The sequence below is a fragment of the Apium graveolens genome, chromosome 11 (genome assembly GCF_009905375.1).
Source record: "Apium graveolens cultivar Ventura chromosome 11, ASM990537v1, whole genome shotgun sequence".
Taxonomy (NCBI): Eukaryota; Viridiplantae; Streptophyta; class Magnoliopsida; order Apiales; family Apiaceae; genus Apium; species Apium graveolens.
In genome coordinates this window covers 90120697-90134695 of record NC_133657.1, presented here as the reverse complement: position 1 = coordinate 90134695, position 13999 = coordinate 90120697, and positions in this window count along the sequence as shown.

Sequence of the window (13999 nt, the reverse complement as noted above, 5' to 3'; positions counted from 1 at the left end):
TTTCGCGGGCTGCTCAATCACCGTCCTGATAGCCTCTGCACTGTACTCCACAGTCCTCCCTCGAACCACTATGAAGCCATTCTTCTCAGCCTTCGCGTTCGCATAGAACTCGCGAACAACACTCATGGGCACAACAACGGGTACCTCGCAAAAAGGAACCCATCCCATCTCCAGAATTATCTCCAATAGCTTACCATCCTTCCCTGATGGCTGAAAACCTCGTTCCTTAATGATCCACTTCGAGAGAAGCCTCGTATACTCCGCTTCAGCCTCGGGAGTAGAGAATCTCGGCCTTACACCACCCACACTTGAAGAATCGGTGGTGCTGCTACTTACTTCTGTTCTTTGTCTCTTGGGTGCCATTAGAATTGAGTAGAGAGAATAAGAGTTGTGTTTGAGAGAGAATTTGTGTTTGAGACTTTGTGAAGTGGTGAAGAAGTTTGTGTAGGAGGTATATGTATATATAGGTGGTGAAAAGAGAATTATATATGGAATAGAAGTGGGATTTGATTATGGGAATAATGGGAGTGTTGGGTTTGATTTGGAGAGGGAAATTGGGATGTGGGGGAGTAAAATTCGGCTGGGAATTGATTTTGTAGCAAAAGTCCCGATTTTTCTCCTTAACACTGTGTTTGAATGAGTAGATCATGAGATATGAATTTTTCTTTCCATGATATTCTTGAAAATCAGCATTGAGTTTTTGGAGAGAGAGAGAAAAAGTTTTTGTATTGAGTATGTATAAGGTGTGTTCAACAAGATTCTTCTTATTCAAGCCTAGGTATTAGCTTACACACCACACTTGACTAGGTATTTTAATTATAAAACATGAATTCTTATTTTAATAAATATTATCTTTTACTTAATTTTTAATTTAATTAGCTAGCTTGAATAATTTATTGCTAATTAATTTGGATGGGATTTTCATGGCCTTGGTTCATTTATTTATTCGCTTACATATTCGTTTGGTCATTTATTCGTTTTCGTAATAAATCTTCGTAAGCGATTCTTAGGGTAAATCCTTTCTTATAAATCCTTTATGCTTTGAAACCTTGTACTTATATTTTAATTCGTAGAATTCTAAATTCTTAATCGTAATGTAATTCTCGTATTCCTTGATAGTCCGTAAGATAAGGTCGTTTTACAAAGTTCGTTTTCTCCTAAAACGAATGGCTTTTACATACACTCATTTGGTACGTATAGTCACAATATCAACTTGAAATCTTAAATTATAAACTCGTATACGATATGGTCGTAAAAGTTTTTTTTAAACCGCAAGTTTACTATTCCTAAAGGTCTTTTACAGATGTCAAAATTTTGGGTTCTTATAGTCTTCCCCCCTTAAAAGGATTCTGTCTCAGAATCAGTTCAAAAATAGGTGGGGACACGCTTCTCACAGGAACACCTCGAGTTATCACGTTAACTTCACATTATTGGATCTCTTCATAAAATTTCCACTCATCCGTCAAATATATTTCCGGGTACTCGTTATAAACTTGGTGACTGTTCGATGTTGGTGCTAATTTATACGCCAATTCTCTTAGTCCTTTAAAGATTTCAACCAATCCAATAATCCTTGGTTCAATATTTCTTTCCCTTTCAAATCTCATCATCCCCTCCCTGGGAGGCACTTTCAATAATACTTGATATTTTACTTCGTACTTTTCGTTTTTATAGATCTAGCCCGCATATCTCTATTGTTCATCCTGGGCTGCCACTAGCCGAGTTCTGATAAGTTCTAGGAATTTCTTTGGTCTGCTGACTCAACTATGGTCCAATATCCTCCGTTTACCAATTTCTTCCCAACCTAAGGGTGAACGATTCTTTCTTCCGTACAACGCTTTGTAGACGTTCCAATGCCCGTATGATAACTCGTTATTGTCGGTAATTCGATTAACATTAATTGTTCACTTCTTCTTCCTTAAAAATCTATAATATGGACTATTAGTGCATCTTCTAGTGTTTGGAATGCTCCTTCAACTTATTTGTTTCCCCCTCCATCACTCTTACTAGTGCAAGAGTTTCGTTCCTTAACGTTTGCTCATTTCGGCGCATCATCTATGTCAATTATTTTATGTAAGAAGTTCTTATTGCATTTCTACACGCTCGTCTCATGTTATACGTTTAGCGCCAGATTTAACATTTCTTCCCGTAGTAACGTAAGGCACGTAGGGTCTTGTTGTCGTCTTGAAGTTATCACCATTTCATACGTAATTGATTGATACGCTTTAGAATCGTGGAACACTCAGCTTCCGCTATCGGTCAGACTTCTTTAATCATTTCCTGTTTAATATTTATAGTACTACGATACTTTTCGGGTCATATTCGTTATTCTCGCTAGCGCCTTAGACGTATTCGCGTTTATTGGGAACTGCTACTAGTGGCCTTTATAGGGCGTGTACGATCTTCTTTGCCTTCTATTAGCTCTGACAATGACATCCTTCCTTATTTCACGTTGTCCTTCGTAAGGGTTATCAGCGAATATTTTTCGTATGCTAGCGTGGTAAGTACATCTACACGAATTATATGTCAACAATAGGCGATTCCCCAAACCGTTCCAAATAAAAGGTAAGCCGCTAGACGTATCTTCAATGGTCAGGATAGTCCTCTCATTCTACTTCTCGATTTGAGAACACTAAGTAATTCATATGTCCGTCCTTTTTTATAAAATATCTTGGGAAATAGTCCCGCTGTGAAATTAAATCTTGGGTCCTTGCGCCACGCAGTCGTCACGGGGTCTCTCTGTCCCAATTATCTCTTCTGCGTTCATAACAATTTTGTAGAGTGGAGATCTATCATTTGCATAATAAAATAAGCGGTCTTATTTAATCTATCACTCAAAATCCTCAAATAGCACGACGGATAACTTTGTTCTTGATAATCCTCCTTCAAAATTTATTATAATTAACTCTTACTCCCATTTGGGTCATCTACAAGTCGTAATCGCCAAAATTTTAATCCTCTCCTTTCCGTTTTCATTTTCAACCATGTCGAATACTTATTTACCTACTCAATGACATCCCTTTTCATATTCTGTCATGACTAATATCCTTTTACGTTTTTAGGCATGTTTAAGTCTTCATGTTAAGTAATAAAGGGTTCTTTTCATGCGATCCTTCTCATCAGTTATTCTGAGATTTTTCATCCTCAATATATCTTTTCCTACTTAAAGTGTCGGCCACCATATTGGCCTTTCCTTGATGATAATAGATTTCTCAGTCATAGCCTTTGATCAATTTGATTATAGCCTCTCTCTCGTGTTCAGTGTAAGAAAAAAAATTCAAAATTTTCCTCATAAGTAAACTCCTTGTCCCTTTCAGTGCGAACCTTATCGCAATTATTTTAGATCATTATTAGGATGTTTTATGTCACGGTCCTTAAGTTGCGTAGATGTATCATTATATTTCATACAAAATCCTGTTTTTATCGCCGAGTATTTCTAACAAGAGGTTATTACTAATCTTACCTTCACTTTTTGAAAATCTTATTCCTCGAATTCATACATGATTGGTCTTTCCCGAATTCATTAATTTCTAACCTGATAGTGTTTCACAGAAGCGTACCTCACTAATCACATTGTATCTCTATTATCGTTCTTCTATAACAATGTTAAAGATCCTTATGATAATAACTAAACATGGTATTCCATTTTTAAAACAACTTACTCATCACGATGCTCCGATTGCACCATCATAGCACTGAGCTTTCAGTCTCATATTACAACAATTGGTTCTCAACTATACCTCTCTTTGTTCGGAAGGCAATTAGCCCTGGAAAATGATTTTCATGATATCGATGAAATTTAGAAAATCTTAACAAGATTTCAAAAGCTAACATCTAAACAAATAATGAGCTCTGAATAAAAGAGTCTCAACACTCAGAAGATTTATAACTTGGAAGGAAGAATACAACAAGGATTATCCTTCCATGTCCTTATAATTTTATATTGTGATATTATAGAGAATACACATTGAAAGCAATGATTGATGAATAATAACATTATACGAATGATACTTGTAAGATTTTCCCATTGAAAGAATTCTTTTCTTTTCAAATAATGAAGGAAATTTGAAATAACATTCTCAACCAAAGGTTAACCATTGAGGTTTCAAAATGATGTTATTTTGAAGGAAGGAATTTTACTCAATGATTAACAAATAAGGAAGTATATTGTTCTTCAAGCACTTTATGATTTTAATTGGATATTTTTTATATAAACAAAAGAATAGAATATTTTATGAATAAAATATTTCATAAAATTGAATATGAATTCTCGTTTGAGTGGGCGACCTAGTTAGGTCTCAATTAAATCATTCTTTGAAAATTTCATAAACAATTAAATTTTGCATATATAGTGCACTATGGAATAATAAAAATTTGATTGGAAGTGGAACTAGCAAAATAATAACTAGTCCATATCAAGCAATATTATCAACCGGCTAAGAAAATGGCCAGCATAATTGGTTTGGCCCATAGCAAGTAGCTAGGATGATTAGCTAGGCTTTCGTCGTATTAATTAAAATTTCGACTAGTTAGGATAATTAACTAGTCATTCATGAGAACATATGCAACTAGGCATATTTCAGTTTGTTTGTAAAAAAAATCTCAACATCGTGACCACTGAAGAAATTTGTGGCTACCTGTATGATGATTTTGAAATAAAGAGTTTTTAAATTTGGGTCGAGAAAGACAATTATATCTCTGAATCGAGTGGTCTTGGCATCGGAACAATTGATAGCCTCTTATCAAATATTTCTTGCCAAATAAAGGGTACACTCATAGGTGCCCTCATTCACATACTTTATCAGATTCTTAAATAGAATTGAATTTGGAATACAAATATCAAATTAATACCCTTACTATGATTTCAAAGTTCAATATATAATTTCATCCCGATTAGAAGAAAAGGATTCCCGAGGAATCTATGGATATTAGATCATCCATGGTTTTAATAATTTGTTAAATATTTACAATCTCGACTGAGAAGGGTAAGTATAAAAGAAGAATCAAATGAAGATATTCATTATGAATATTCAACAATGAATGGAGGAGAAAAAAAAATTCCTTGGATAATTGAAATAAAGTATAAATAGAGCCGAACAAGAAGACCATGATCTATGAATGAAAGTTCATGGATTAACTAAAAGAATTGAACAAGTCCTGATGCAGAGAAAGACTATTCAAGATGGTCACATCAGAAGTTCAAAGTAGGGAATGAAAAGGATTGCCTGATATGACTTATCAAGGCAATACGAATTATCAACAGTTTGGAGGGAGTAACATGACAGTGAGTAGGTGCCAAAATATTTCACTGATCATCCTACCCTCGTCATTATCCATCCAAGGATGATCCCATCTCTTTATTTCCTCAATTTCATGTTTCAACTAGTGTCTCCCTCAATCATCATTTTAAAATGGCTTACTATCTTGACTTTCGCACGTATATTTGTCATTCCGGTATTTTACCTCGAAGACCTTAATCAGAAATATTCCAAAAGCATCTGTAGGGGCCGATAGGGGCCTGCTACATGCATCTGTTACTAATTACAAGTGGCCAGTTCCCCCTAGAAATAGATCAAAGAGATCTCTTAGGGATCTCAATGCAGTCCATAAGTTCGGTGGCATGTGCGTGTAATTGAACATACTTTACTGAATATATTAGAGGTCTACGAGTATATATACGAAGCCTCTGACATCATATCTACCGAAGAATTCCGCTCTAGACTAACTGGTCTATCCTTTTTAAAATGTTTTAGGATCGAACCATCGCTCGTTGTAATCTTACGCCATTTAATTGTAGCCATGCCATCGATTCTCGATGCTCTTAATTTTTAAGCTAAACCATCATAACCTTACATGTTAAGCGCACTAATAATATCATGTAGTGTACACTTTTTTTCATAATAATATTCATATATTATATTCAAATCCTCCTTAATAGAATTAAAAATCCTCAAGGGTATATCAGACACTATCTCTGCTGAATTCATTAGTAATACGATATTCAAATCCTTATTGGTAAAATGACACCTTCAACTAGTTTGGGTCAAGAACCTCAACTGTATACTAATAGTTAGACTTTATGGTTCTTATATGTGATGCCCCTTCATGGGAAACCTATAAAGAACTACGAGTAACCAGACTCGTGTTATCACAATAAACATATGGTGTTGGTAATATCGTCTTTACCCCAAATGCCCTGGAGACTCAGCTCCGAGTTCTATATCCACATCCTTGCCAAATCATATATGATTCTAATTTTTCTTTTCATCATTCTGATAATCTCCAATGGTCATTTTAGTCATACTTTAATACCTCAAATATACATTTATCCTAACCTACACACTGGGGCTACATCTGGTAGTCCAATGATGAACTCTATATGAGCTCCTATGAAATCCCGCATCTAGACAGACTCCTAACACTCTCATCTCTGAGTACTATAACTTACCGCTCTGATACCATTTATGTAACACCCCCAAATATGGGGTCAGGAATCTGGGTCATCACGCAATCCTTCAATCATGTGTAACCTGCATTAAGCCAATAATCCAATAATTCCATATCACAGACCCCCAATCTCACACACTCACAAGTTATAGCCTTAGAAATGACTTACAACAATTATCATCTGTTATTAAAACTCAAATGTACTTTACAGGATCTCAAACAATTATTCATAACCTCTACATGAAGTTATAATAATTACGACTGATATCTTATACATATCTGATACACTTGCCCACCTGAGACAAAGCTTCCAGGGATTCTCCCCATGACTGCAAGCGACTAAGTCCCACACCAGCATACTAGTTATCTGTTGTGTTGTGACATTTAAAAGAAATCAAGAGTGAGCAATAATGTTCAACCATAATAATGTACAGTATGAAAAGACTGTATGAGAAATTTAAGTATAAATCCATATATGATAAATATGTTTATTCAAAAATAGTTTTCCTCGGTGATACACACCTTCTTTTGAAATCAATTCTTTTGTTGACTTATTATCCTGCGAATACCTTAATGGTAAACCCAGCACCTAGGCTTGGGTTATGGTATTGCATCACAATTCCAATTGGAAGAATTTAGGACATTCACTGGAGCCCCCGAGATACGATGATCAGTCGCATAATGATAACAGTAACCTTTTCTACATGTAGAGGGACAGCTTCCAAACATCTTGGTTGTCACCCAAGCCGCATTCGGGTTTTATATGCTTCCCCATTCCACGAGGGTATATTTTGCATACTTTGTATGTCCTTCAGTACACATGGTACCTTCTCAGACGGAAAACTAATATGGAAGTCTCCCCAGTCCACGAAGTACTGGATCTCTACCCCTACTTGTCCTTTTAAGAATCCTATCATATACTTGGAATCATCAAACTATATCGAAGTTCCCCAAGCGTTTTGCTTGTTGATAGGCACAGCTCATCTCATATATATATATATATATATATGTATGTACTTCTGAAAGTTTTCGGAGGAAGTACTAAGGATGTGAGTTGACCGTTGTCAACTGATAAATAAATAAGGGGGAGTTTCTTTTGAAACTATATTCAAAATATTTAAAATAAGTTGAGACAATATTCTCCGACGATCTGAAATTATTGGAATGATTTTCCGAAAATCAGAAAGTATTTTAAATAAGGTTTTATGATTTTTAAATTATTTAATAAATATTTAATAATTATATATTAATCATTAAATAATTAAACCTCGAATAATTATACTTTAAAAGAATATTTGGAATAATATTCCTCAACTAATTTATGTTTAAGTAATTTAAAGTAATCTTTAATAATTAATCGAGTTTGAAATAAATAATCATTGGATAATAATTCTCCTATTTTAAATGAATAAATGAATTAATATCCATCATTCGGGTATTTAAATATAGTTGAGGGAATACAATTTTTGGAAATCATTTTAATAAAAGTTCGAGGTATTTAATGTTTTGCAAGTGGGCGTCGAGTCCCTTGGAACACAACTACTACGGACTTTAATCGTCCTAAAATATCACTAGAATGATTCTGGGGTTTATATTTTATAAAAACTGATCGACTCTCGTCTTACAACTTATACATCACGCTCTACTCTAGCGTTAATATTCTTAAATAAAACACCTCCAGAATACTTCCGGGTTTTCATCAAATTATACTAACCAATCCTCGGTCTAAAATATACACCTCTTATATACAACGCTACTCTCTAGCGTTATCGATTGAAATCCGATAATATTATTATACTGAAATCATTAACATATCGTATGATATTATATATCAATGTCCATAAGATATCGTAAATATAGCATCATGTATATATCAACATTATTTGAAAATAAACACAACACAACAGTTTCAAAAAGGTAGGGTTTGAAAACTTGCCTAGAGTCCAAGATACGTTTTCCGACTTCCTCTCGTTCCGGGTTTTCTAATCAACAAACATCATAATCTTAATCAGTATTCCTACTCTCATCACCAACTTATATTTATAATAAGTTCAATACTTCATAATTTTCATTATTCGACCGACTCGAAATAAGTATCACCCCTTGGTCGAAACGGACGGTCAAAATGGTCTTCTAGATTTGACTTTACCGAATATTACTATTACGCGACTCGTACTCTATCATTTTTAATAAATCGTAAAATTAATATTTTAATACGAAACCACCTAGATGAGCTTCTTGAGTGCTTTTAATATTTATCCTAAAAGTTCCATTTTGATAAAATGAATTTAATTAGGTGAAAAGCATTTCAAAAGTTCGGTCAACTATGGAGTTTTACTATTCAAACCGCTTTCACTAAAACGTTGATATCTCTCAAACCGTTAACTCAATTGATGCACCGATTTCACGTGCACGATCTAAAAAAAATTTAGAACACATCGTTCGAAATGGTTTCTGGTAACAAGGATCAAAATCCCGAAGTGGCAGTTTCCTATCAGGGGATTGTTTTTGACGTTCGTACTCCACGCGACATCGGCTCCGATATTTTTATAAAATTGAAAATTCAACATTTTTACTTGAAATTTTTATGGAAGTTAATAAACCATATTTCTTACTCTCTTTAAAAATTTCATGATTTTTAAATATTTTTAAGTCGATCATTTATATTTACAAAGTTCGAAATTTGTAGAAGTTTTATCGCGTAAATCACTTTTACTAAAACGGTCATAACTTTTGATCCGTAAATCGAAATCAAGAGATTCAAGCGCCTAAACGATCCTTATAACATTATATATCATAATAAAGTGTTACATTTTAATAAACTACAGTTTATACATTCGGGAAATTCTGCAGAAACTGAAGTTGAGTTTTGTTCATTTTAACGAGGTTACAATTACGATTCGAGTTTCGTTTACGTCTTAAATCATTATACCACCATCAAAAATCATCAAATCATCATATCAACACTAACTCCTCTCAAGGAAAATCATATTCTTGAGGCAAAAATCATCAACCTTAAAACTAATTAACTAAATATCAAAATAATATCAAATCAATCATCAAAACCATACTTATATCCAAGATCCTTAATTTTCTTGAAACTTAAAACTTAAAAAAAGTTTGGATGAATTTTTATACCTTCCTTGAAGCTTTTTAATATTTAATAAAGTCCTATCAAGCCTTGGTCTAGCTTTAGGAGCCTTAAACTTCCATAAAATATCAAGAAAACAAGTTAGTGATGTTCGGAGTTACTATTCACCCTCAACTTCAAATATTTTTATAAAATTTAAACCTTCATGGATGGGAATGAAATTTGGTTCGTGACTTACCCATGATATGAAAGAGGTTTGTTAAAAATTTGGTGATTTTTTAATGAGTAGATCATGAGATATGAATTTTTCTTTCCATGGTATTCTTGAAAATCAGCATTGAGTTTTTGGAGAGAGAGAGAGAGAGAAAAAATTGATTTATTTGGCTTCCTTTGGAAGTATTGGATGATATTTGTGATATGTATAGAGTATGTATAAGGTGTGTTCAATAATATGCTTCTTATTCAAGCCTAGGTATTAGCTTACACACCACACTTGACTAGGCATTTTAATTATAAAACATGAATTCTTATTTTAAGAAATATTATCTTTTACTTAATTTTTAATTTAATTAGCTAGCTTGAATAATTTATTGCTAATTAATTTGGATGGGATTTTCATGGCCTTGGTTCATTTATTTATTCGCTTACATATTCGTTTGGTTATTTATTCGTTTTCGTAATAAATCTTCGTAAGCGATTCTCAGGGTAAATCCTTTCTTATAAATCATTTATGCTTTGAAACCTTGTACTTAGATTTTAATTCGTAGAATTCTAAATTCTTAATCGTAATGTGATTCTCGTATTCCTTGATAGTCCGTAAGATAAAGTCATTTTACAATGTTCATTTTCTCCTAAAACGAATGGTTTTACATACACTCATTTGGTACGTATAGTCACAATATCAACTCGAAATCTTAAATTAGAAACTCGTATACGATATGGTCGCAAAAAATTTTATTAAACCGCAAGGTTACTATTCCTAAAGGTCTTTTATAGATGTCAAAAATTTGGATTCTTACAAAAATAAAATTCATTTCTCTGATAAAACATAATCACGATCCCCTCTTACCAAGATCTTTTCCAGGTTTAAGTATGACTTAGGTTATAACTTACTACAAAAATAATTCATTACAACCACCTTGACAATATTATCTTAATATAGCAACTCAATAGACTGCTTCTGGTCTGACACAACTACCTCATAGGAGCCTGACACGGAAGGAACTGGAACTTTGCCCCGACTACCACTGAAGAATCTCCTAGGTATCTGCAATACATATATAAAACATTTTGCAAGAGTGAGCAATCCATTGCTCAGAAGTACCACTATATGAATAATAATCAAAACAATTTATAACAAACAATTGTAGAAACAGAAATCATAACTTGTTAGTGGAAAACAAGTAAAACAAGCGTAAACAGATGAAAACTGATGAACTGTTGAAAACTGGATCTCAATAGCTAGCATGCTCTATAAAATATCTCATTAACTGTGATGTGTAAATACCAGAGTTAAATATTTAGTATGCTACTTTCATTTTCAAATCTTTCGTCCCATCACAGGACCCATTTGTCCCGTTATGGGGACCATAAAACCCGTCTCATCGCAGGACCCATAAAACTTGTCCCATCACAAGACCAATAAAATTTGTCCCATCACAGGACCCATAAAATCCGTCCCATCACAGGACCCATAAAATCACTTGCTCATATATAAATGTATTGGATGATCCCTGGTGAGACAGCCGATCAGGCTATCTCCATAGGACAACTCTATCTTGGCCATCTTATGGAATTTGTTCCGGAACTCAGAGACTAGCTAGGTCTATGTCACGCTGGGCTGGTGGTTATAATAGGGTGCGCAACCACTTGCCTCTTACGCTATCTTCTAGGCCGTTACGGGCCCCTTGCGCACACTCATTCAATTATCTGATCATTTTTATCCAGTTTTCCAAATCACTTATCTATCTCTTGTCAAAACAATTATATCACAGCACACTTTCCAAAACATTTTCATTTTATTCCAAATTTAGAGATAGGCATTTTCAGAAGTTACTTTTCCCCCAAAACACAAGTTAACAAAACCATTTGAACACAGGGGATACGTAACTTAAAACGTTCTTTTCCACTATGAGAATAAAACAACAGTATATTCATATATGCTGAACCATAAGGATATGGTTAGGGGTACTTGCATTGCAGAGCTTTACAAATATTATCGATTGACCTTGAGCCGACACAGACGCTCAGGCTTTAACGTCTAACCACTAGATTACCCTGGATTCGACTTCAACACTCAGGTCCTTCGATTGGAACCTTACTGAGCTCGTCGACTGTCCACTAGGCTATTTTTAGACCAACGCCAACTCTTGGGCTTTCCGACTAGAACCTACAAAGTCGAAACACCCTAACTTAGATATTCGATTATGTTTGATATATCCTCGCTAACAATCTACCCGAACGTTAACAAAACCCGACTCGTAACATACTTCATATAATAACACACATATCAATTAGGGTTCACGTTTTCGAAAGTCAGTTCAGTGTTCATTTTTAGAAAATACGTATACTCGTTATTATACGAAATTAGGGTTATCGGTTTGGCAAAACATTTTCCCACAACATACAATCAGGTTCGCATGAAATATTCACATATAATCGCTCAACATCCCGATAATTACTGGATACATCCCCGTATTTCCGTAATTTGATTTTTCTGGAAATCGGGTCGTACTTCCTTTATTTATCGGACTAACCCGTCGAACAACTCGACGTCAAATCAACAACGCAATCACCACAATACAATTTATAAGTCTCAACCACCAATTCGAACCAACAACAACAATCAAAATCCACAAATTTCCGAACGCCAATTCTATTACAATTATTAATTATTATCCGCATTTTTATATTTTTATTCGTAGGACTCAGAAATATCATCACAGTACCCGTATCAGAAACACAGCGGCGAGAGGCGACGGAAATTGGCGTCGGAGAAAACAGAAACAAGGCGGCAGCGAAGGGGAGAACAGGGGGGGGGAGAGAGAGAGAGAAATAGAGATGGAAGAGATTAAGAGGGAAAGAGACGAGAGAGACATGAGAGATTGAGAGATTAGAGAATTGAGAGATTAAGGGAGGAGACAGTGAACCGATAAAGAAAGAAATGGGTTAAAACCCGATTGAATTAGCTGCCCCCTTTTATTTTCTTATTTATGTCGTGATAACGCTAAACTCGGACATCACAATTCAAGAATTTAACGAGCATTTAACGAATAAATAATTCAAAAACTCTCGGAAATAGTTTTAAGAATCCCGAAGTAAATAAAATTAATAAATATAAAGTGTTTATAATTTTTAACCCAGCTTTGAAATGTAACTCGTATCTGCATCTATCAATTAAATGAAACAACGCGCGGCTAAATTAAACCCAAAAATTCCCAAACAAATTTTAAAATTCTCGGAATATTCCAAACCTAAATATATATGAGCTTCATAATTTTAAAAAATTTCTGGATTTAATACGGATTTTATAAATAAATGCAATCAGAAAATCATACAGGACCAAATAATTGATGAAATATTGATTTCTAAATTTTATAAAATCCCAAAAATAGTTATTGTAATTATAAAATCATGAAAACAATTTTTTTAGAGACAATTCAAATATTTATGCAAATAAATATGCCATAAAACCACTTTTTAAAAGTAATAACGAGACAATACAACTCAATAAACAATTATATAGATAATCCTCGGACACCAACAATTACACATAATTAACAACAAAATATTATTTAACTAACAGAACCCATATACATATTTTATTTATTTAATAGCTTCACAACTACACATTTAAATAATACGAAAATACGTGAGTCGTTATATCATTCCCCCCTTAAAAAGATTATGTCCTAAGAATCTGACTTAACTAAACAAGTGAGGATATCTGTCAATCATATCTGATTCTAACTCCCAAGTAGATTTATCTACTCGAGGATTCCTTCAAAGCATACTCACTATAGATATAAACTCGTTCCTAAGGACTCGCTCATAACGATCTAGTATTTGGGGTCGATCATTCCACGTTGAATAAGTTTGGATGAGAGCCCCATGGCTCTTAATCACGACTTGATTCAAATCAGAAACATATCGCTTTGATATTGACACGTGGAACACACTATAAATTTGTTGCAACTGCGGTGGCAATACTAACTCATGAGCAATTTCATCTATCTTCCTCAATATCTCGAATGGTTTCATATATTTAGGACTCAACTCGCCCCTTCTAATCAAACCTAACCAATCTCTTTCAAGGTGAAACATTTGTCAATATCAACGATCTTATTTTTTATATACACACTTTTCGATGCAAGTCTGCCTTCTTTCTTTGTCTATCCCGAGTTACTTCAATTCTTTTCCAAATCAACACCACTGCATCTTTGGTGAGCTGAATCAACTCAG